Genomic DNA, 26,487 nt, shown 5'->3' on the forward strand with positions numbered 1-26,487 from the left:
GAGTAGAGAGGCGTAGAGGATGTTGAGTGGAGTACAGTTTTGTAGGGTAGAGCAGAGTAGATTGTGGAGTAGAGTGGCATAAAGTGGAGTAGTGGAGTAGAGTGGAATGGCAAAGAGTATTATAAAGTGGAGTGGCATAGAGTGTCAGGGTGGAGTGGCATGGTGTGGAATGGAGTGGAGTAAAGGTAAGTACTGGAGTGGTGACGAGTGGAGAAATGTGTCGTAGAATAGAGTGGAGTAAACTGGCATGGAGTTGCATACAGAGAGTTCAGTAGAGAGCTTTGTAGAGTGGAATAGTGTTGTAGAGTGGCAAAGTGGAGTTGAGTGGTGTACAGTGGAGTGGAATAGACTAGAGTAGAGTAGAGTGTTGTAGAGAAGATATTAAAGGAGTAGAGGTCATAGAGTGGAATGTTAGAGTGGCCTAAAGTGAACTGGTGTAAAGCACAGTGGTGCAGAGTAGAGTGGGGTAAAGTGGAATTTGCATGGTGTGGCAGCGCACTGCCATTACAGACAAAACATCTTCAATTGAAATGACCATTAAACTTGCACAGACATACAGTTTTACTGATAAAAGTACACAACTCACAAATTATAATGTGTGGAAATTACATCACCTAGTGTATTGATTTGTTTTGATGGTATTAAATTATTTGTTTTCACCACACTTCAGAATTATCCCCATTAGCCAGCAGAAAAATTGAAGATGTTGGTTTTCAAAATACAACAGAGGTAGCGGTCTCCTTTATGTTGAAAAGTTGCTCCTTTAATTTTTCTCTTTTTTTGAATGTGCAGTCCACAACCTCTCTGTTCCATCAACACAAAACTTCTGTTTCAATAAATATCCACTCCACTACTCAGCTCCTCACCAAATCCACAGTGTCTCTTCCCCCAATACATCAGTGGATTAAAATCCACAGATATCGCACCTCCAAAAAAGAATTGGCAACCCCACTCATGGTACCAATATGTAGTAGGCAGGTGCAGAATGAAATAGCATGTAAAATTCCAAGAAGATCTTTAATTGTAGTCCATATAATAAAACCCAGGACATAAGTAGAGCAACCATAGTAAGATACAGTCAGTCCTGTGGCAGGTATAGGAATGTCTCTATAGTGACATAGAACTCTCCTTTTAGAATACAATGACCGAGTAAGAATGCAGCAACATAGTAAAGATAACACAAAAGAAATACTAAGAGTAACAGCATATTACAGCCAGACAGCTGCCCAGGTAGCAGCTGTATCAGCAAATGCTAGAAATGTCACATGCGCCTCAGACAACTATTGCCCCGTACTCTACCAGATGTCGGCATAGTCATCTATTGCTGTCATCAGCAGAGTTCCACAAACAAGGCCACACTGGCCTGGCATTCGGTAGTGAACAGACCATCAGATGTTCCAACCATCACTCACTCAATCACCCTAGACCAGCGGTTCCCAACCTGTGGTCCGCGGACCCCGAGCGGTCCGTGACACATTCCCAGGGCGTCCGCAGGCCTGGACTGGGAGGAAGCCACTTCTCCAACTTGGGCCTCTGACAAAAGTGTGTTTATATCTATTGCTTCCTTTGTGCGGCAGCTTTCGGTCAAAAATAAGTGTGAAAATAACTCTAGTGATTAATGTATCTGCCGGAGAGGGATGGGAGTTTTGTCTAGTGGCAGTTTTGACTTAAAGGTAGCGCAGTTGGTTAATATGCCTGCTGCAAAGAACGTGTATCATGCAAAGAACAGTTTTTTTTATGTGAATAGCACAGTGGGCTACTTCTTTTGTCACTGAGATTCTTTTGTTACTGTGCAATTCAAAAGTTACAATCCTTATCTAGCACAGTGAACTATGAACTGCCATTAAAGAGCTGCATACAAACTACAAGGCACTAATTCAGAAGTTGTTTTTTCCCATTCTTTCATTTTTTATGCTACTAAAAAAGGTTTTCTTGTGTAGAAATACATTATTTTTATTAAGGTCAACAGTAACTACTGTGTTATGTTCTGAATCCTGAGTGTGTGCCTTCTCCAGACCAAGCACTCTTGGAAAATGCCCACCAGTGTGGATGACGTGTACCCTGTAAAGTGCTTTGACACCCTACAAAGGTATGAGAGGTGCTATAAAACAAATGAATTACATGTGACAGAGAGGCTATGGAGAGATGAGAGGCCCTTATGGTTTTAGTTCCTTTCCCTGCCACATATTTATGTGAAAAAGCTTTCTCAGATCTTATGTACCTAAAAAAAACAGAAATCACTTGGGAAATGTAGAATCTGACCAAGGATTCAACTTTCCTAAATAAAATCAAACATTGAAAAAGTTAGTCGCTGAGATGCAACGTCACCATTTCCATTACAATTTTTTCGATTTTTTCATGTTTTTTTTCAATATAAAATAAGTATATCTTTAGTAATTTGAGTATTTGTTTGATGTGTACTTGTTTGAGTATTTTTTGCGAATTACTGTTTTGATGTTTGAAATTTATATCAGACAAATTGCTTGGGGGGTCCCTGGCTTCCAGTAATGATTCAGTGGTAGTCTTCAGGAGTCAAGAGGTTGGGAACCACTGCCGTTGCTCCGCCTCCTTTCTCCTTACTTCGTATTTACAACGGCCAGCGTCAGTAGCCTGGTCTATCTAGCCGGAAACTTACTATAGACTACCGCCCAATCCTAGACTGACTCACCTTCAAGTGGAGCTCCAATTAAACAACAGTCGCTCCAAAATGGGCGGAACTCACCAACTGTAAGAGGCGGGATTGAACAGAGGCGCATGCGGACTTCATGGCCAATCAGCACTATAAGAGTTCTATACGGCGCACTAGTATTGGTTGGGTGCCCCAGTGCTTCCAGCCCTAGGTAACCTTACACATTAGCAACGACCAATCCCGGACTATGTGCAGTCAGTGGATTGGATGGTGTACGACCCGGAAGTGCCACAGTTTACGGACAACTTACATCCGTTAAGATATCGGCTGTGTGTACGGGTATGAGGCTGTTTTCACGGATGGTCCCGGTAAGTAGTGGATAGGTGTCCACCGTAGTAAGAAATTATGGTATTTAGCGTATTCCGTTGTAACGGGGGGCGTACATCGTTCACACCTGGTGTTCACTGTTCACTTTTCAGCGAATTCATACCACTTTTCTATATTTCTAGCTCAAACTTGCAGTATACGTCACATTACATTTAAAGTTTGAACTGCAGCGCCTCAAAAATAATGTATTTCCCTACTGGCAATGCTTGCATTCTTGCCTCCATTCTGTATACAGGTTACAATAATGACCCGTGTGTTGCTCTATACTTGCATTAAAGGTTTATATACTGTACTGTCAGTGGTTACACTGATGCCTCCATTCTGTATACCGGCTGCAACAATGATCCAACTGCTGCTCTGTTCACAAATTAAAAACTTACATACTTTACAGGTAATGGTTGCATCGCTGCTTCCATTTGTATACATGTTGCAATAATGCCTCTTGTACGGTTCTTGCTTCAAAAGATAACATACTGTAGTGCTGATCTTTCATATGCTCGTGCGGGCGTCTCCACTTAAACATCCACATGGACATCCCTATTATGCTGTAGAGCTCCATTCCCCAGATTGTAATAGTCTCCTACCATGCAGCACACATATCACCTGCTGGATGTGGCACTCTGCCGCACCACTTCGTGGTCCTCCCAACGTAGCTTGCTCAGGCTCTTGTCGTACTCTAGTGTCATAATGCTCCACGCTTTAGTGTTAATGTTCTGAGGCGCGTGGCATACAGTACACTATATATACATACACCACTTGTGGTTAGAGCAATTAGAGGTCATCCTCGATGCTGCAGTACGATTTTACACATCTTTATTTCATTGGTGACGAGGATGGAATAGATACCGTCTGCGTGTTAAGGAGTCTGGATGTTGCCTACCACACTGGTCAGACGGTGCGTCAGTGGAGTTCTCTTGGTTACCAAGGAAAGGATCGAGGGCAACGCAGAAGCATCGTTTCGATACGACCAATTGTGTACTTGTGACCAGCTAAGGCTGTCCCAGGCTCACCTGTGGAATTGTAGTAGGTTCCAGCTTCAATTTAGGTGGTTGCACTAGCATGTTTTATTGATAAGATTACCATCTATTGACTTAGTTCATTCGTATAGCACCTTCATTATGACGATATCTAGCAACTTTTATTTTAGGGAGATCTTAGTTTCCGGAGATATGCAGGTCAAAACCTGGTTCAAAAACTTTTGGCTTCCCGCCAGACCTTTTCCCTACTCGTATCATGAAACAACTTGTCCAGCTTACTTGCTGTTAATACCATACCATTTTAAGCACTAGTTAGGGGCATGGCTGGGTCACTCATGATTGAAAAGCAGCCACGATAAAAACATTCTTAAAGAAGTCCCACTTCCACCTTCTGATCTCGACAATATCAACCTAATTTTCCTCCAGCAGTGTCTGCTCTTGATATCTGTAAGTGATGGGGCCTAATAATTGCCCTCCGTTAACGTGAGCTAGTGAGCCAAACCTCTCCTGTTTAGATTTAGCCCCCCTGCCCCCCGGGAAACTACGAAAAACATGAATTCAAATGGTGCATTTTAAAGCACCATCAGTGGATTCCATATTGTTCGAAACTTGACATTTGTGATGTCATTCGGAACAGTCCCCAACCCACCACCATTCTGCAGCCTGGGATTGGTCTCCCCATCACCTCTAGCATCCTACAACGTGGGTTTTACATTCTGTGCCTCATTTTGCATTTCATGTTTCACCATCATCAACCAATCAACCCCTAGAACAGTATTCTCGGTGTTCATTCCAGAATCAGACATATTTATTTTACCAAAGTAGCACACCTCTTGCTCTGCCGTTTCCTGTTTTCCACGAGTATGGCATGTTTAGAAACTTTCACCACACATATAGCTGGGAAATATTTTGGCCCATTATTTTTTTTTACCATTAGGTCTTCTAATTTTCAACTACTTTATCTTTTTCACTGTTTTCATTTAATCTTACCTCTCCTTGCTCTTCCTTTGAACCTTATCTACCCTGTTTCTCACCTCTTTTATATCTGGCAGTCTTTTTTTCAGCACCACTTTTGTCCAACACCCATCCAGACAACAGCTTACAAGAGAAGTGTCTGCCCCTTAACAACGTAAATGGTGAGACTCCCATAGATGAGTGTGGAGTATTTATGTAACTCCATACTCTATCCTGAACACCCTTCCTCACATCACTCCTAGAAGATAAGACAATCTCAATGTATTTCTCAAGCATCCTTTTGACCCTTTCCAGCATTCCGTTGCCATGCAAACCATAGAAAACCGCAAAACCGTGTTTGATGCCTAATAAGTCAAGGAATGCTTGCATGGTAGTGGACCTAAATTGTACTCAATTGTCGATCACAAATGTCAGGGGAAACCCTCTCTCCTAATTAATGTGGAAAGATATTCGATGACAGAATGTGTGTTTGATTTTCTCATAAATTCACACTCAACCCACTTAAACATGTAATCAACAGTCACCAAAGCATACCATTGATCCCACAAAATCCATGCCTAGTTTTTCCCCAGGTAACTCAATTGGACTTAACAGAGTTTTGTTCATTCACAAGGACTCGTCAGCCTGATTTCATACTCTGCAGCCACTTACAATCCTCTCAATTTCGCTATCCATTCTAGGCCTCCAGTAGTAGTTGTGCACATGCTTCTTTGTGCCAGTCATGCCTACATGATCTTGGTGGGTTAACTTCACCAACTGGGTTCAGAGTGGGTTCAAGACATGGCTCTTCGAACGATAGCAGCACCCCCGCCCTAGCGCCTCGAAACCCTAACGGGTACATAGCGCGCTTTATAAATTATTGATTGATTGAGTGCCAAAGGAGGTATCAACAAATTTCCGCGTAAGACTAACCGATCTTCAACTGACCTTTCATCTTTGATCTTAAAATATGGTTTAAACTCATCAGCAGTCTGATGCACATCATCATTGGACTTCTCTTCCACTCTTAATAAGAAATCATTTTTACAGCAGCCACTATTCCATCCACTTTGCCAGTGATGCACTCAACCTCCTCTTCTTTTGCTGCATGCCTTTCACCCTCAGGTTCTTTCCTCCAGGAATGTGCTTAACATCAAAGTTAAGCACATACATTCTTGCTAAAAGTCTTGCCAATCTGGGACTGGCTTGATTTAAGTTCTTTTCAACTTACAGGTACACCAATGGTTTGTGATAAGTGAGAACTTCTTCCCCACAGATAAGTTGAGAAATGTGAAGCTGCCCACACATACACCAGTGCTTCTCTCTCAATGGTGCTATAGTTACATTCAGCAGCTGACAAACATCTTGAAGCAAAGACTATAGTGTTCTACCTTCATTCTACCACTTGTGAGAGAACCACAGCCAACCCTATATCACTGGCATGCATCTTAACGATAGACCTAGCATCATCTCTAAATGTACTAAGTGCTTGAGCCTCTGTAATCCGGTTATTTTTAAAATGTTTCGTTCTCTTGAACACCCCACATAAACGCCTCACCCTTACGTACCAGCTTCCTGGGTGGTTCTGTCTGTAGTGTTAAATTCTCAATGACTTTGGAATAGTTGCACAACCTGAGGAAAGATCTTAGCTGATCTTTGTCTCTTGGTTGCAAGGTCATATTTATTGCATGCAACAAATCTGTCTTTGGTCCGATACCGGCTCTTGAAATCGTATGCCCCTAGATATTCCATGTCTGGGACCATGAAACTACATTTCTCTCTCTTGACTGTAGACCCATGCTCTTGCAGCATGTTCAACACATAATTCAAAACCTCTGTGACGATCTTCATTCTCAGTGAAAACTAAAATATTGTTGTGCTAAGCCGTCACATGTCTGTTTTCCCCAAATAGCATGAACATCAACTTTTGAAAGACTGATGCGACAAAGGCTAAGCCAAAGGGCAGCTGCAAGGATCTACAAGTGCCAGAAGGCATATTGAATGCAGTGAGGGGTCTGGAATCTTCACACAATTCCTACTGATAGACAACCCTAAAGTCTATCTTGGAAAATACCCTCTCTCCTTCCAATTGGGCAAGCATCTCTTGAATTTTGGGAAAGGGGAAACAATCTGCTAGAATATTCTTATTCAGAGACCTAAGGTCAATACATAGCCTCATCTCCCCATTCTTCTTTGCCACCACCATTGGTGAAATCCATTGGGAGGCGTCTCTGGGCTTGATGACCCCTTCCGAACACAGGTTGTTTAAGTGATTTTTCAGTTGGTTCCTTGTACTCAACGGTAGATTCCTAACCTTATGCATGATCGATACAGCATTCTCTTTAAAAATCATTTTGTGTATAGCCCTTAACCAACCCCAAACAATCATCAGACAAAGAACTGTGGACACCTAATAGCTCACTTACAACCTGAGGCGCTGCTGTAGCAGAGCGGACCGAAACCAAAGAAATGGGACATTCGGTACCAGGTCTCAATACTATACCAAAAGTACCCTGGTCTCTCCAACACAAAATACTATAGCCCTTTTTGGCCACGTTCACGTAAGTTGAAATTGATCTATTTTGGAATGTGACTGTTTCTGGAAAGTATCCCATTAGATCAGTTGTATGTTCTCCAAGTGCCACTGTGCATGTATCCGGAGGATGTAACTTGATTCCGCCCCAATTATCCAAGACAATTGGTTCCTTATGATGTTAATTGGAGAACTTACATTCACAGTGACCGTTAAACTGACATCTGCTGTATTAATGTCGCTTGCCGGATCACCACGTTCAGTAGAACTTTGAGGATTCACCAATTTGATGGATAGTACTATTCTATTGTCTGTTTGTGTCTCTGTGTCATGTTCCAACTGAACTTCCCTGTCATTAATGAAAACCACCTTGTGAACACTCCTGTAGACTGTTGCAAAATGACCCACTTATTTTAAATTTTAGACACATTTTTACCAATGCTGGGCAACCTTTAGAACTCGCTAGATGCGAAGTGGATCCACATCTGAAACATGAGGAGTTATTGTTCAACGCATGGGTTAAAATTTGAGATAGAAGATTTCCCTTCCTTTTTTTAATTTAACAGTGGAATTCATGTTTGTTTTTTTGAGAGTTGTATTTACCTGTTTCACATTCATATGTTCTTTCCTTTTTGTTTAGTTCTTTCGATGCCATCACTGATCTTTCTATACCTCTTGCAATTTCTAGAGTTTCTTAGAGGGTAGAATTTCAACATCACAGCAATTTTTCTTGGATACGTCTGTCAAAGTAGTTGACTACAATCTGGTCTCTGTAATATTTATCTAAATTACCATCAAACTCACAAGTTACTGAAAGTACGCTCAATTCTGCTAAAAAATTGTCAGTTGATTTATGTTGTAACTGCACGTACAAAATCAGTGGCACTCCATTGTTATACTTGTGTCATCTTTAAAGTGGTTTTGTAGTCTGTGTACAGCTTTTATATAATCATTCCACTCCATTTCAAAAGGCTGTGGAACAATCTGTAAATTATCTTTGTCCCTCAGCACCTAAGCAGTTGTAAAATAAAGCTTCTCATCATCAATTGCAATTAAGTAACTATTGAAATTCTTGAACCAGTGATTCCATTTAAACTTTAAAAAACTAGGCTCAGCAAGAAAAGGTGTAGGTATGTTTGTGTTCTTCATAGTATAATGTGTAATACGTTTTTAGAATGTGGTTGTCTGAAAATACACTGTAAATCTGTTTGAAAAGTATTTGCACAGCACTTAAAGATGGCCACCAAGTAGAATTGATCTTGAGTCAAAAGAGGACCAAGCGTGCCTGTCGTTGTAATGCAAGGACAGGCAGAAGGAATGGTTTCTTACCTGTAACTCCAGTTCTCTCGTAGGGGTATTTCCATGATAGTCATAAGCACTGAATAGTTCCGCGCGCCTGCGGGGACCCCGGAGCACTGATGTGAAGTATATTCTTAAGTGCCAACACCAGCCGTTTGAAGAAAAGGTCTGTCAAAAAACACTTAAGAATAACATTGTGCAGCCTATGTGAACAGCTACACAGGCCAAATTGTTAAAAGAAAATCAATAGTAGTGTAAATTCATGTTCAAACACCTATTTATTCTAGAAATGTAATAACAAATACATTCTCATACTTTATTTACACCTCTGATGAGAATAAAAACAATGCAGGGCAGTGTAGCCCATAGGCTGCCATTATACAGAATGTAAATAGAGCTGTGCCTTTAAGAAAGCAAAGTCTTCCTGTATCCGATCATGCACAGCAACAGGCAGTTGCCTCAGTTCTTTTTAAAGGCTTTTAACCTGGAACAAGCTTTGTTGGAGTATCAACATCAACCATATTTATGGCAACTTTTTCTATGTGAACTCCACCGGGGAGGAGGGAGGGCTGCTTATGACTATCATGGAAATACCCCTACGAGAGAACTGGAGTTACAGGTAAGAAACCATTCCTTCTCTCGTAGGGGATTTCCATGTATAGTCATAAGCACTGAATAGAGTAGCAAGCCCATCCCCATAACCGCGGTGGAGTAGACAGAAAAAATAGTACCAAAACACTAAAGTTATGCAAATAAGTTCTTAAGCAAGGCCTGTCCAACCTGTGCATCCGCCCTAGCGTCTGTATCAAGGCAGTAATGCTTAGTAAAGGTATGGACAGACTTCCAAGTGGCAGCCTTACATATTTCTGCCAAAGGTATATTTCTCATTAAGGCTGTAGTAGCTGCCTTCCCTCTAGTAGAGTGGGCTTTTGGTCTACCACCGAGGGACTTGTTCGCTAACTGGTAACATAACATTATACATGAAACAATCCACCTGGATAGTGATTGCTTAGACGTGCCCAACCCTGTTCTAAGTGGGCCATAGTTAACAAAAAGCTGTTGTGATTTACGTAAGCATTTTGTCCTGTCCAAGTAAAATTTCAAAACCCTCTTTACATCCAGAGAGTGCAGCGTTCTCTCAGCAGGAGTAGCTGGATTCTGAAAGAAAGTTGGAAGTGAAATGGTTTGATTCACATGAAAATCGGAGACGACTTTCGGTAAAAATTTTGGATGAGTTCTCATTACCACTTTCGCAGAATGAAAAACCGTGTAGGGTTCCTGAGAGCAAAGGGCTTGGATTTCACTGACCCTACGCGCTGAAGTGATTGCCACCAGAAAAGCAGTTTTCCATGTGAGATGTTGAAGCGATGCCTTATGTATTGGCTCGAATGGAGGTAGCATCAGGCGCGATAGGACAACATTCAATTCCCATGGAGGAGACGGCCTTCTAATGGGGGGGAAAAACCTTTCTTAAACCCTCCAGGAAGTCTTTAATAATTGGGATTCGAGAAAAGGAAGGTTGTGATGGGCTCTTCCTGTATGCTGTTAGAGCCGCCAAATGTACCTTTATTGATGATAATTGTAAGCCCGATTTTGCCAATGTTAGGAGGTATGGCAGAATAGACTCTTCTCCACAGGATATCGGGTCAATGTTGTTGTCTAAACACCACACACAAAATCTCTTCCACTTGCTTGCATAAGTGGATCGTGTGGAAGGGCGCTTAGCTTCTCTCAGGATTTCCATACAGTCCTGAGGTAAGTTCAAGTGTCCATATTGCACTAGCTCAGGAGCCATGCTGCCAAACTCAGTGATGAGAGGTTGGGATGAGATATCTGCCCTCCGAACTTCGTGAGCAGGTCCGGACGATAAGGGAGCCTGATGTGTGGTTTGAGTGACCGGTGAAGAAGGTCTGGGAACCACCATTGTCGTGGCCATTCCGGAGCAATCAGGATCATTTTGGACTGAGCATTGGATAACTTCTGGAGGACCGCCGGAATCAGGGGAAGCGGTGGAAAGGCGTAAAGAAATGCTCCTGACCAGCTTATCCACAGGGCATTCCCCAGTGTCCCTGGATGGTAATATCTGGAGGCGAAGTTTTGGCATTTTTTGTTTTCTGGGGTTGCGAACAGGTCTATAGAGGGGGAACCCCATAGTGCGAAAATGGAATGAACGACATCGTCGTGTAGAACCCACTCGTGGTTCTCGTCCATTACTCGGCTGAGAGCATCCGCTTGCACATTCTGGATGCCCGGCAGGTGAGTTGCTACTAGCGACATGTTCCTGGCTAGAAGCCAATGCCAGATTGTCTGAGCCTCCCTGGATAAAATCCTGGACCTGGTGCCTCCTTGTTTGTTTACATAGTACATGGTGGCCACATTGTCCGTCTGAAGAAGGAGAGTTCCCGCTCTCAGAGAGGGAAGGAAAGCTTTGAGCGCAAGGTGGACCGCTCGAAGTTCCAGCAGGTTGATGTGATAGAGACTCTCTTTCTGTGACCACTTGCCTTGGACTCGAAGATGCCCCATGTGCGCTCCCCATCCGAGCAGTGACGCATCTGTTACGATGGTTTGAGCTGGAGGCTGTCGTTGGAACGGAATCCCCACCAAGAGATTGTCGGGTAGACACCACCACTTGAGGGACTGTAAGGCGTGGGGGGAAAGGAGGACTTTGTTCTCCCATTCGTTCATTAGTTGACTCCATTGATCCTCCAGGTTTTCCTGTAATGGTCTCATATGGAGGCGAGCATTGGGAACGAGATGGATACAAGACGCCATCGAGCCCAGTAGGGAAGCTATTACTCTTGCAGTGGTCTGTGGAGCCTTTTGCAGTTGCTTGCACTTTTGGAGAATCGATAATCGTCGTTCCTCCGAAGGAAACACCTTTCCTAGATTTGTATCTATAATGGCTCCTAAGTAATGCAACCTCTGAACCGGTGTTGCTGTGGATTTCAGGAGATTTACTTGAAGACCGAGTTTCTGTAACAGCTGTAGAGTCCATTTGAAATGTTGTTGCGTCTCTAGATAACTGGAGGCCTTTATGAGCCAATCGTCTAGATAGGGGTAGACAAAAATTCGATGCTTCCTCAAATGGGCGGCTACCACCGCCATGCATTTGGAAAAGGTCCTCGGCGCTGATTTTAGGCCGAAGGGCAGAACCGCAAATTGGTAATGATGTTTTCCGACGGTGAACCTTAAGAATTTTCGATGTTTCTTGGCCACCGGAATATGAAAATAAGCGTCGCAAAGGTCTACCGCACAGAGCCAGTCGCCCTGACGAAGATGTGGGTAAATTTGGTGCAAGGATAGCATCCTGAATTTCTCTTTGCGAATCCACTTGTTTGCTGTCCTTAGGTCTAAAATGGGACGAAACTCTTGCTTGTCTTTTTTTGGCACAAGGAAATACCTCGAATAAATCCCCTTCCCTTGCTGGCTGATCGGGACGGGTTCTATGGCTCTTTTTTGCAATAAGATGTTGACTTCTAACTGAAGAGCTTCGAGGTGTCGGTTGGTTGTTTTGGGTGGAACAGATGGTGGAGGACTGGTGAATCTGAGAACGTAACCATGTCTCACAATATTCAAAACCCAGGCGTCTGATGTGATGCGTAGCCACTCGTCCAGATGATTTGAGATACTTCCCCCTACCGGAGTGGTTAACGGAGGAGGGGGAAGCAAAGATTCAGGGCTTAGACGCGGGCACCTGTCGAGGTGTCTGGGTCTGAGGTGTTGAACGACCCCTTGTCGACCTTCTGGAGAAGCCCCTCTGATGCTGCTGCTGTTGCTGAGGGCGTGAAGACGTCCAATGTGGAGTCGTGATACCTGTGGGTGAACAGTCTTCTTTGATATGGGCGGAATCCTTTTCGCTGTTCTTTAGGTCGCTCCATGCCTACCGCTTTCAGGGTATCCAGCTCCGACTTCATTCTGGCCATCTCGTCATCGGCATGAGAGCCGAACAAAGTGGAGCCTGAGAAAGGCAGGTTCTGTATCCTCTGCTGTGCTTCGGGTTTAAGCGATGTAAGCCGCAGCCATGCATGTCTCCTGAGCGCTATACCATGAGCATAGTTATGTGCGGATAGTGTTGAAGAATCCGCCGCAGCACTTATAATCTGGTTAGAAACCATAGCTCCCTCGCTCACGACCTCTAGGAAATCTTCCCTTTTGTCCCTAGGGAGATGCTCCGCGAACTGCAGTATAGAGTCCCAGAGGGATCGATCATATCTCCCTAATAAAGCAGTGGCACTGGCTGCTTTCATGGTGATGGATGCCGTCGAGCATACTTTTCTTCCTGCAGCATCGATCTTTCTGCTCTCTTTGTCTGGAGGAGCAGAGGAAGACGGTGACGTCGAATGCGATTTCTTCGCTGCCACTATAACTACCGAGTCTGGTACTGGGTCCGACCTCAAGAATAGAGGATCTTGCTCTGGTGGACGGTACTTTTTAATGAGTCTGGAAGGAGCAGACTTTGTTGTAGCCGGCGTGAGAAAAATGTCCATTGCTGGCTCAATAAGACCCGGAACCAGTGGAAGTAAAGGTCGTGAAGATGTCCTTTGATGCAAGGTCTCAAAGATCACTGATGTCGATGGGGCCGGAGCTGCTAGCGGGATATTCAGCTTGGTTGCCCCTCTCACTAAGACCTCCTGAAATGTGTTGACATCATCTATGGGAGACACTCTTGGGGACGGTGAGTCCGATAAGGTTGGAGAGTAGTCCCGTGTGGACGATGAAGAATGTCCATGATGTGATTCCTGACGACGGTGCCTAGAGGTAGATGTACGCCTCGAGGAATAACCAGAACGCCCTGCAGATCGCGTTGGAGTCCTCGGAACAGGCTCTGGAGGAGGCGCCGGAAGAGGAGCCGTAGGTGTTACCGGCGTCTGTGGTAACGGCGACTGCCTTTGCGAGAGCTGTGGCGATGTTGGAAGTAGGATAAGCGAGGCCGAGGATTCCGAGGTTGTATAAACCCTTCTAGGCCTCTTAGATGGTCTTCTCGACGTCGAAGCACTCCTCGACGTCGAACTGCGGTGACGGCGAGTGCCTCTACACGTCGACTCGTCTCGCCGCTGAGAACCTCTCAACGACGAACCTCGACGTCGGTGCAGTGACGGTGAACGCCTCCGACGGCGAACACTCTCTCTCGACGGCGATCTCCCTCACCGTGTCGACGGCGAGCCCGACTCGGATCTCCTTGGCGTGGACTGTGTTCGCCGTGTCGACGGCGACCCAGATCCTCTCGACGTCGGGTGTCTTCGCCGCCTCGACGGCAAAATAGCTGTCGACGGCGAACGATGTCTTTTTCTCGCCGGCGAAGCACTCCTCGACGGCGAACATGTTGGCGCCGTTCCCTGCTTCGACGTAGACGCTCTCGACGTCGTCGGAGATCTATGTCGTTTTTCAGCAGGTCTGGAAGGAGTCATGGAGGAAACAGGTTGAGCCCTGGTAGAAGTCTGACCTTCTCCTCGCTCTGTAGTGGAATGGCCACTTTTTCTCCTGTCCTCTCTCGCCTGAAGTCGGATCTTCTCTCTATCACGAAGGGTTCTTCTAGAGAAGGTTTTACAAATGTCACACGACTCCGGTTTGTGGCTGGATGGAAGACAAATTATACAGACCCTATGTGGATCTGTTTTAGCCTTCTTTCTGCCACAAGAAGGACATTGATCAAAAAGTGAAGGCATTTCTAACTAGAAAAACCTCCAAAATTCTGTCAAAATTTAACAGAATTCAGTAGAAAATGATCACTCAAAGGTAAAAACGTCGAGTGAAAATGAAATTCAGAAGATATTTCAATGAATTTCTGTCACAAAGCTTTGTGAGGTAGAGCTCAATGCTTCAGGGTCCTGTCCGCAGGAGCCGGAAAAAAGAACTGAGGCAACTGCCTGTTGCTGTGCATGATGGGATACAGGAAGACTTTGCTTTCTTAAAGGCACAGCTCTATTTACATTCTGTATAATGGCAGCCTATGGGCTACACTGCCCTGCATTGTTTTTATTCTCATCAGAGGTGTAAATAAAGTATGAGAATGTATTTGTTATTACATTTCTAGAATAAATAGGTGTTTGAACATGAATTTACACTACTATTGATTTTCTTTTAACAATTTGGCCTGTGTAGCTGTTCACATAGGCTGCACAATGTTATTCTTAAGTGTTTTTTGACAGACCTTTTCTTCAAACGGCTGGTGTTGGCACTTAAGAATATACTTCACATCAGTGCTCCGGGGTCCCCGCAGGCGCGCGGAACTATTCAGTGCTTATGACTATACATGGAAATCCCCTACGAGAGAACCTATGTTCAGCCTGTCCTGTAGATTAGAACAAATAACATTGAAGGTGTGCCAGTCGGAGAAGAAAATTGGCACAAGTAAAGTAAAAAATGACGTGCCAATCACCAACGTGTTTATTGTCCCAAAAAATGGCCGCAAAGGAGTAGTTAAGGCGTGGCAGTCACTGAAGAATCAGCATGCATATAGATGAGAATGGCATGCCATTCGCTGGAATGCCTGTGTGAGCTTTGTTTAATGCCCCAAAAGATGGCCTCCATGCATGGATTAAGTATTTTCGAGAGTGGATAGAGCATAATGTAACGTCAGGAGGAACGCAGCTGCTGCAAATATGGGGATGAGGTGAGCCGGCGCACAGTATCACAGGCAGAGTTATTTGGATACTTTGAAGTCCTACGCAGCTACTCTTTAATAAATGCATAAAAGTATAATTTGCTTACAAAGGATCCAGTCTTAAAATAATCCAGGGTACTAATAAATTATGCACTCAAGGCCTGCAGCTCAGCTTCAGTCTTTTCATATACCATCATGGTCTCCGAAGACATCGTGCTGGTGCTCCCAGTGAAAGATGACATTTGATTATTTTGGGTGTTTTTACAAATGTGCCAGGAGAATTTAGTTAACTTCCAGTATCATCCCACTTGCAATGGTGAGCAGCTGCACCTTTTGGGCTTGGGTAGGATGCCACCTGGGAAAACCTACCAGACCTAGACAGTTCTGAAAACTAAACATCTGGGGGGAGACCAGGATGGTGTGCTTCACATGCATCCCACACCATTTTCTGACCCACAGTGCCAGGCAAACTTCCAATGGTTACTATAACCACATTTACTCCTAACACTTCTGTAATGGAAAGTTCCGAAATCTGCAGGAATCCACAAAATTCCCACCATACAGCATTGCCCCACTTGTGCCGACATAAATGCTGCGCCACTTGTGTGGTTGGGCCTAGTGCCAGTGATAGGAACAGATCCAACTGAGGTCAATAGAAGTCCCCACGCAAGGGGTCCTGTTCTTCTTGGTTTGATATTTTTAGTTGCCTAGAGTACTGAATTCAGCATGGGTGGAGCCAAAAGGATGTACAGTCTACTGAATATCCTGGATAGGGCTAAAACCTCATTAGTGGACATATGGTGATATCGAGGAGGAATACAAACAGAAGGAATCACTGTCCATTGAGAACTGGGATTGCAGGGTTCTAAAAGTTCTTTGGTGATAGATGGGATATCACATATGTGGCTAATGTTTATAGATAGGGATCCACTGTTTATTGGATGTTTTGTAGTATAATGGAAAGTGAAAGTCATTGGATAACTAATGCAAATGGAGATACCCTATCTTGGGGTTTCTGTGGTACAGGGGAAGGCCTAAGAGCCAGAGAGAGCATTCAGCACAGTTTGGATGATATCAGGAAATTTGGGATGCAAGCGTGTAACAAAGATATTTTGTGGTCTAGCATTTGCCATCCAAGCTGAGGTCATAGGGAAGACCTATGCTGCGTAAGCAGATCTTGTGCACTTTGTTACAGTGTGACTTCAGGACAAAATAGGCACCATGTAAAGTTTTTAGTTAACAGTTTTAAGCTTTTTTTTCCTTATAAAATGATTCCTGTGTGAGCATTGAGACAATTCAGCTGCCAGAGGCAGACTTGTGTGTTAGGAGATCTTGGAATGGCAAACATCACAATAAATTAACCATCCACAACCCAGCTTCCTCTTTGTTTTCCTTTTCCTTTCCTCTTAGTTGTTGACTTTACGCTTATCTTTGACAATGTAAAATGTTCTGCTGCCTTTTGGCTAGATTCACGCTATAGAAATACCATATATATATATATATATATATATATATATATATATATATATATATATATATATATATATATATATACACACACACACACACCCTTCTCCCTCCCCCCCCCCCCCCCCCCCAACCTCTGGGTACTACACTGGCAATGCGCTCAGTTCTCACTCCTCACAAACACATTCAAGGCACTACACATCTCAAGCCCCACCTACCTGGACAGTCTCATCTCACCCCACTAACCACTCTTACACAGCTGATCTGCAGGACTGACTCCTACTCGCATATTCCACTCATACGCAGAGCCAAATCAGGAGGACGTGTGTTCTCTTACATCACCCCTAAAGTGTGAAACGGCCCTACACTCCACATAAGAGCCTATTCCTCTCTAGATTAATTCCTCAAGAAGCTGAAGACCTGACTTTTCCGTTTACCTACCTACTGTAGGCATACACACCTGCTCAGTGCCAGGATATCCTCACAGATGATAGTGCACTTTATGAATATAAACAGCATAACATACCAGTCCTGCCTGAAGAGCCAGTCACTTCCAGCATTAACTTGCTCAACTTCCTTGTCCTAATTCGCAATGGGTCTAAATTGAGACCAGTTGAACTCCTGATCTGAAAACTGTCAAAACAGTGTTTTTTAAGCTTTTGACTTCAGAAGACCACATTTAACCATAACTGGAATCTGGGAATCACTCATTGAATAATTGGAATTATGGGACCCCCAAATGAGTCATTACTGGAAGCTGAGGACTCCGGCTTAAGCAATTTTGATGATTTGAACCACAAAAAATACACTCATGAAAATATATTTCATTTATGTCATATACAAATATAAAAGAAATCACAATTTTAATGTTAATGGGAAGGTTGGAGTTGTTCTAGTTCAAAAAAAGGCGCCCAACATCGATGATATATTCAGTTGGATGCAGAATAAATCTGAGGATGCCAAATGCATTATTATCCTGTAGTTTCAAATTCCTTTACATTTATAGAAAAATTTCAAATTTACATTTTGCTTTTTTTTATTTATATGCAGTTTATTAATCCTTATTATTTAGTTTTCTCCGCAGTTGCGGACCCAGTCAGTAGGCTTTGCAGACCCCCAGAGGAACTTGGACCACATGTTAAAAGAAACAATATTCCCTATGGGAATGTAATTTTCAGTTTTAACTGGTGGGATCATATCTCTCCAGCAACCCCTACAGGATGTAATTGTCTCAGAGGCCTATGGGTGCTTTACCCTAGTATTTTCAGAGTTGCAATATGCTTATTGTCAGAGTCTATAAAGTCCATGAAGAACAGTATTTTTAGATCAGTACATAAAATATATCATTCCTAATGAGTAGTGAACAAGAGTGCAAATGCTGCAGTCACAAGCAACTCAAATTAATAAATGGATTGATAAATAGTGGTGTAATAATAAATATGCAGAAAAGGTAAACTCTTGCACTATAAATATATTGAATTTGATTTCAGAAAGTATGCCACCGCTGGTACAGAAGAAACACAGCAGTCCACATGTAGAATGGTCTCCTTTGAAAGTAACTGTTTGGTTAAGTTGCTTTCTGTGTCTTATGTCTGCCCATTTTCATCTCATGGATATTTTCATACACATAGATTTTAAAGTAACTCTTGACAATACTGGCCACGATTTTGTATGTACAGTGTGGCTGTGAATACAACTTTACCATTTCTATTTGCTGTTTTTCCTCATCAGTTCATTTTCCTTTTTGCAAATGACCTTTCTCTCATGGATACTTTCTGATCCATAGATGCCCAAAAAAAATCACGATATCAGTCAAGTTTGAACACGGAACCTCACTGTTAATACAGTGAGGGCCTTATTATTTCTGATACCACTTTGGTTAAAACATATATTTAGCCTTAATTTTTTTTTTTTCGTTATCCAGAATTCCGAAGACCTTTTCCTACTTTTGAATGATTCCAACTGGTCTTAGTTGCTTATGCCCTCTACCACTGTGAATGTCTTTGTAGCCACTAATATTAAATTCATTTTGAATGAACTTTGCATTGACTTGGGACATTGGATATAAGTGCACTGTTGTTTATATTGTGTACAAGTGGCGGCCTGCCTCCGAACTGTTTAGGATGCCTGCTTTTGATTTACTTCACTTTCAGTGTTGCACCTGTTGCGGATTGTTGGCATTACTCATCTAAATTTAATTTGCTTTTCTGGTGAATTTGTGCAGTTGCCGACACAGGAAGTTGAAACGACGACATCAGTTATAAAAAAGGGAACTGACACTAATAAACCTCCCTTTGAAAATTTGGTCTGATTCAATATATTTGAATGACCACTCAGTCTGTTTTGTATATCTAATTACCTTGCTACTTCTTAATAGCCAATGTATTGCTTCGAGTTACTTGTCTCTGCACTTTTTGTTCCGTACTTGCCACCATAGTTGTTATCAGTCTTATATTTGTGTGTTGATACTTAAAGGCTGTCCGTCCTATTTTATAGACATTGAGGAAGTTACTACGACCCTGGCGGTCATGAGACTGCCAGAGTCGCGGTGCCAGTCGGCAGCGTTCCGGCCTCCACATTTTGAATGTGATGAAAGCGCCACAGTCCGACCGCCGCACCACCAGGTTGTCTCGGTTGACCGGCTTGTGGGTCCAGCAGTCTTAATCCTCCGGGGCAGCGCTGCAAGCAGCACTACGCTGGGGATTACGACCACATGTTCGCCAGCCTTTGCATGGTGGTTCCACCCGCCGTGCAGAGACTGGGTGCCTGGGGCACCCATGGACAGTCCCGTTGCGTGACCTGTGCTGTTTCACCTGACGCGCCACAACATTACTGTGCGGGATTATGAGTTGGTGTCAATGTTGTGGTGAGTAGTCCGCTGGGCCAGCAGAAAACTCATATTAGGGCCAGTGGGCTGAAAACTGGAGTGGTGCTTTTCCATCCGAAAGAGAGGCCACCTGCCAAACTCTTAATGAGGTCCTTAATCTTTGAATAAACTAGACACATGTACCCATAGGCCTCCAAGACCATTGCATCCTATAAGGTTTCCTGGAGAGACATGATGCACCAGTTTAAACTTGTAATTACTTTCCCATATGAAACTTTATTTTTTACATTTTTTTTTTTTACTGTACCCAGCTCCCTGTGAGTTAATGTATTACCCTAATTTAATTATTTATTTAGGGGGGCAGTGCAAACTGTTTTGTTGGTTTTTGGTGACCTCGCAGGCAGCATATACGTACCTCTTATGCAATTGTATCCGTTGACTGCATTCCAACTTGCGTTAATTAGGATGCAGAGGCACTTTTGCCACTGGGTATGTTTGTCTCTCTGCCACCTCAGCTTTAAACCAGTTATGTGCAGGTTAATGCGTATAACTACTTCTTACTCTTCTTTTGTCATTGTTTATTAGTTTCACACCTTCCAAATAACACACTAATCTATTTTCTTTAAAAAAAAATATATATTATTCCCTGTTCTGCAAAACAGCAATATAATTCTGCAGCAAGGCCCTACTACATTGCCTTACTGAACATCATAATGAAATACTATTTCATTACTAAAAGAAAAGTGCATCATTCATTGCTATGTAAAGTGCTGGAAGAAGTGTATTGATCTTCATCTTTCGTATATTTTTCGAGCATTACATTGCTTCATTTCCTTTCATAATTAAATTTTTTTGCATATTCTGCACAGCATCCAGATAGCCCTAACAACCTACTACATTTTCTTACTGGAGTACCAAAATTGTCACAAGCAAGGGAAAAGCTCATCAAATATTGCTGTATAAAGTACAAAAGAGAGTGCAACTATTGATCTCAATTTTCTTCTTTAAACTCCTAAAATCTACTAATTCATTTCACTAGAGTACTTTCCTTATAAGGAGTGAAACATTTACAAACTTTAATAACCTTCCTACGCCTTCCCACCCTTTCTGCATTTAAATATTATTTGTTGTAAACACTGTGCAACTTATTCACCCATATTTGAAATTCTGGGGGATTCCTTGTTTTCCAGTAGCTGGTTATCCCCAAATGAGATGGCTAAAATGTTAGATACTACCAACCTTGCATATTTCTAGTCTTTGTGCCCAGATGTATGGAGCTTCCTAAGAGTATTCCTTAGCGTCCAGTACAAATGACTCTCCTAAGATCTCCGGTATGCATGTTAGACCCTTTTCCCAGAATCTGGCAACTCCAGATCATAAGCTCCCAAGTATCAGTCTGGTTACATCTGGAACAGCTATCCGGGATATTTACATTCCTGTCATGTAGTTTCTTAGTGGTATAATATAATAACCATAACGGATACATCTGCATCTACTTAAAAGTTGCATCCCTTAACACCTGGGTGTTAAAAACCGAAATTTCTGACCAGTCCTCCTCAGACATTTTCAAGCCAACATCCACTTTTTTTGAGGAGTGCAAAACATTTTAACAGCTTCATTGTGACAGATGTGGAACCATCTTACCCATTGTGCAACCTTATTTGTAATATTTTTAGGGTTGTGTTTTGCCATCACTCTTTCCCTTGTTATCTCTATCTGAAGCTATATTGTTTGGGGGTCAAGGACAACACATTTTCATGTTTATTTTGTCATTAAAACAAGAAGGCCCAGTCCCATGCAGAACAAAGTCTTTGGCTGCCAATTTATAGTACCATATTATGAATCAATGAAGGGCATTGCTTTTAGTTAAGGTAATATTTGTGTCCATATGTTAATGCTGCTCAAGCTTGTATTTATGGTTCATTAATGCAAAGACTATTTATTTTTAGGGTGAGTGCTCTGTGGAAATGTTGTAAGCTCGGACTGCATTACTGAGAGTGTTTCCATTATAAAATGTGTCCAGACTTTTACAAAGTTTAACAATATGAAGCTATATAAAATGTTCCCAGAATGCTGTCTGGCCAGATGCAAATATTTGAAGAAGCTTGAAAGCAAGTGTGATTTCTTTGCTTTCGAACGAAAATGCTCATGAAAATGTTCACAAAAATGCAACTAGGAAAAAAGTTTACTTAACTACTGTGAAATGTTCTTTAAAGCATCATTTAGTACAATGTGTTGATGCATGTTACAGTGTTCATAATGGAAAATCTGTGTTGTAATTTTTAACAAGATTATAGGAAACATGAAAATAAACAAGCATTGGCAAAGCCTATAGGTCCGATATATTTTGTTCCACCTTTTGGTTATGTTTAATACGTGTCTAGTTTTGACATGTATTTTTTAAAACTTTATTGTTGTGGGACCTGCTGGGCCCACACCATTATAATAAACATTGGCAAAAAAAAAATTTTTTGGTCCCAAAAAGCACACCTTGCTCAGTAGTCCCTGGCATTAAACAAAGCTACTCTGTGTGCAGATATGCTTCTTTTGAAGAGCAGAATGGTGTCACTCAAAGTGAACCCAGTGGATAGATAGATACAATTTTAATAAAAACAACAGGTCTTGGTTAACTTTAGCCCTTATCAGTGGCCCAATTCTTAAAGAAAGTGACAAAAGTGCACCCATTGGATATGTCCTTGCATTTGCGAAGATTTAAGGCTTTCATGAATTTACAGACGTAGACCAGGAAATCATACTCCTAGAAAATATTTGTGAATTGCATTTAAGCATGTGCAACTATGCATGTGTAGATTAGCTCATGCGAAAATCTGTTGCGCTTTTAGAAGTTCACTTTCCTTCTGCTCTTGACAGGTATACATTTCCAACCTTTCTCAGTATAGGGAAAGATCACAGAAGATCTCGTGAAACTCCTAAAACATTCAAGTTAGTAGGTTTGCACAGATTGAAAATGTCATTCCATCCTTGGAATAATTGCTTAACCCTACTTCCATTCCCAGTATGTGATCTGTGGAAAGGTGGGGAATAAAATAAATTGTTTCTATTGATATTGTCCTATATTAGGAGCCCTGGCATAATCAGGCTATTATCAGACCTCTTATACAATGAAATTGCTGCTATAATTTGGCGTTGCACTAATTGGCACCAGAGGAACAAGTGTGTTTTTTTTATTTTTTTTTATTACAAGACAAGTAGATTTATGATGCAGCCTGTCCCACAGACAAGCAGATATCTTGTTTCCTGAGAACACTTTGCATTTGTAATTATTCCAGGAAGTCTGCCTTCCTTCCCAGGATATTAATTCATAAAAAATAAATCTTTATCCCTCTCTATCTTCCATGTTGTGGGATCTTCTATTTTACTGATATTATTCCTGACTGTTCGAGGCCAAATAAAGCAAACCAGCAAGCTTACCACTAGCTTCCCCCTCTTCATGTAGCTGTTGGCATAGGTCTGCGATTAAAATTCCCTTCTAACGGAGGGATGTGGAATTTAGTAAAATACCTACTTGTCCATGGGAAAAGTTGCTTCATAAATGTACTTGTCCTGTAACTAAAATCCACTTGTCCCTTTGGTGCCAAGTAGTGCAGCGATAAATTATGGCACCAGTCTCCTTATGGAAGAGCTGTGGTAATAGCCTCTCTGATTATGCCAGGGCTCATACTACAGTAAAGTTTGAATACTAGCAATTCCCTCATTTTGCCACCTTTCCACAGACCTAGGGGCTGGACCGTTAAGTAATAGTTCCAGGGTTGGAATGCGATTTGGAGTCTGTGCAAACCTACTAATTGCATGTTTTAGGGGTTTTCACAAGCACAAGCTCTTCTCTGATCTTAGCACCATACTGAGAAAGGATGGTTATTTACTCCTAACAAGGGCAGAAGTAAAACTTCTTCCACGGTTGTGGAAAAAAGTGGTTGGTGGGAGAGGTAACTTGTAAATGCTAAACATATTTTTGCATGAAGAAATCTACACATGCATAATTTCTTGTGCTAAAATGCAGTTCACAAATATTTTTTAGGAGTGCGATTTCCTGGCCTACTTCTGTAAATTAGTGTGAATTCATAAAAGCAGTAAATCTGCACTAATGGGAAGGCATATACCATGGGTGCACTTTGTGACTCTATGTGAGTCGGCCCCTAATTAGGTCTGGAGTTAACCAAGACAATTTGATTTTCTAAAAATTCTGTTTGTCTCTATCAATCTATAGACTGGCTTCATTGTGAGTAACAGCATTCTGCTCTTTTACAAGTAACATATCAGCACACTAAGTAGTTTTGTTCAGTGCCAGGGACTACTGTGGCAATGTATGCTTTTTGAGACCAAAACAATTTTATTGCTTTTTGCCAATGTTTGTAATACTGTTGAGGGCCCGACAGCTCCCACAAAAAAATAGTTTAATAAAAACTATGTAAAAACAAGACGCATGTTAACAAAAACAAAATGCTGACCTCCAATATCAGACATATTGGTGTTGTCAATGATTGCTTATTCTCATATTTCCCATAATCTTAGTGAAACTGGTGGCACTGATTTTCCATTATGAATATTTCTTTGGTAGTACTAGCATTTACTAGGTGATGCGTCAAATTTCACAGGTCTTTAGCAAAACGTTTTTTTCCTAATTGCATTTTTTAAAAAACATTTAATTTCTACGCCAAGACTCGTCAAACTTGCTTTCAAGCTTTTGCAAATATTCAAATCTAGTCAGAGCATTCTGGTAGCATTACACTTAGCCTTATGTTGTTAAATTTTCAAACGTACACTTGTTAGGGACAAGCGCTCCGTCCCTGTTGTAATCTCTTTGGGCTTTTAACCATGCCCATGTCACAATCGTCACTTTCATTGGTTCGTGGGCTTGTCTTTTAAATTCTGCTTGATTTAATTAGTGAAAGGCATGCATATGTCATGCCTTTTCTGGTGTTGAGACCTCCTCGAGTGCACCGGCCAACTACTGAAAACATGTGAGGCTCCATGTTTTCAGCCTGGTTTCTGCACTACTTTATCTGTTTATTTTCCATGCAGCGCGATTGCGCAGGGTTTTACATAGCGCAATAGTGCTCGGTTGTTCTGTTTTCAGTTTTAGCACGATTGCGCTGGGTTTAACATAGCACGATTGTGCTAGGTTTTTTTCTTTCAATTTATGTGGCAAGAAAAGTCAGGTTAGGAGTGTACAACGCTAATAGCTCTAACTTGAGCAAATGCAAGATCCGTTGCATTGCAAATGCTTGTTTATACTGGGGACCACTGTCCGCATTGCAGTCTGCGCTTACAACATTTCCTTAGAGCACTCACCCTAATAATTGGTATTCGCATTAATAAACCTTAAATACAGGTTTCAACAGTATTAAATTATGGACATAAATATTAACTTAAATGCAGACAATGAACTTTCCTGATCCATAATGTGGTACTGTAAACTGGCAGCCAAAGGGTTTGTGCTGCAGTAGGTTAGGTCTGCTTGTCCCAAGGACAAAATAAACATGAAAACTTTTTCTTCACCCCAAACAATGTGTCATGGGAGTCATGCTAAAGGACTTCTACACTCCTGTTCAATTAAAAAAAAAAAAAGAATCTGTGGTTCCTTGTTAGCTACTTCTGTAATTGATTATCTTGTACCTCCTGCAATCTAATTTCGGTTCTTTGGAGCACCTTGAGAGGCTTTGAAATTTCTCATCCTCCTATCTTTCTGTCTGTGCTTTCGTAAGCAATAATCTCTCCCCTCATTGTTAGCTTGTATTCCTTCCAAACGCTTTCTGATGCTGCAGACGCTCTATTTTCCAGCAAAAAGTTGTATTGTTCCCATCTCTTCCAAAAACACCTTTAAGCTTAGGGCTTTATTAAGGAACCATCTACACATATAGTGGTGGTTGTAGATGCAAAGGAACGTCCAAGTTGGCTACTGTATGGTCCAAAGAACGTGTACTTAAGAAGCAACTGCCCTTGAAAGGGAGTTGGATATAAGAAAGAAGTCTGTCCTTGAGGCCGTCTGACACTGAGCGAAAAAAAAAAAAATGTGCCCTGCTTTAACTCTGAGTTTGACCAGTGGCAGGGTTGAGGCATATCCATTTCACCCTTAAACCTATTTATACCTTGCATTACTCTTGGTTTCCTTTGTATACCCATGGGGTTGCTTTGACTTCTTTTCCCTTCACATAGGTGTCCAACCACTTTTCACCTTTTGAGTGTGATGGCTGCACCTATTTCCCTACTCGGCTTCACCACACCCCCACAACCAACATTATGAAACAATACCTCCCCCATTGTGGAGCACAAAAGCTTCAAAAAACAAATTAAGTGTATTACAGCAACTGTACTTTCCTCCAAGTTCATGAAGATATGCTTTAGCGGCCTCTATCGCCTGACAGATCTTAAATGTCCCATTTACCAACATTTCCAGTCCTGCCGGCTGCATTAATATAGTTGGAGCACTTTTTGCTTCAACCATGGGTATTAGAAGTCATGGTTTCTTCCGATGCCTTGGTGTTTCAAGAGTCATATCTGGGAGGATCTGAAAACTGAAGCTCTCTAGGGACTTGAAAGTATTGTATATGGCAGTGCAGTGTTTGCGTACTCTGTAAATGGAACATGATGCAGCCTCATAATAGTGAGATCCTCTTTAAATTCTGGGAGGATGTGAGTTCTTATTAAACTTTCTGTGACATCTACTGATTTGAATGCCTACTCTTTTCTTTCAGGTATACCCACAAAAAGGAAATTCAGTCTCTTTGGATGATTCTCCTGTTCCTCTGAGACGTAATTGACTTAATCTCCTTAACCTAGAAGGCATTT

At 42.0% G+C, this 26,487-nt stretch overlaps 1 protein-coding gene across 2 annotated transcripts in view; it reads left to right on the plus strand.

Moving 5' to 3' along the window:
* The first annotated feature begins 2,830 nt into the window (after positions 1 to 2,830).
* The window catches only part of TM9SF1 (transmembrane 9 superfamily member 1), a 105,146-nt gene continuing 81,489 nt past the window's right edge, over positions 2,831 to 26,487 (plus strand). For both annotated transcript variants that reach the window (XM_069238171.1, XM_069238170.1), the window contains exon 1: positions 2,831 to 2,997. The gene's annotated coding sequence lies outside the window, so the exon portion shown is untranslated. The remainder of the gene's footprint in view (positions 2,998 to 26,487) is intronic.

Source organism: Pleurodeles waltl, chromosome 6 (assembly GCF_031143425.1).
Source record: "Pleurodeles waltl isolate 20211129_DDA chromosome 6, aPleWal1.hap1.20221129, whole genome shotgun sequence".
Taxonomy (NCBI): domain Eukaryota; kingdom Metazoa; phylum Chordata; class Amphibia; order Caudata; family Salamandridae; genus Pleurodeles; species Pleurodeles waltl.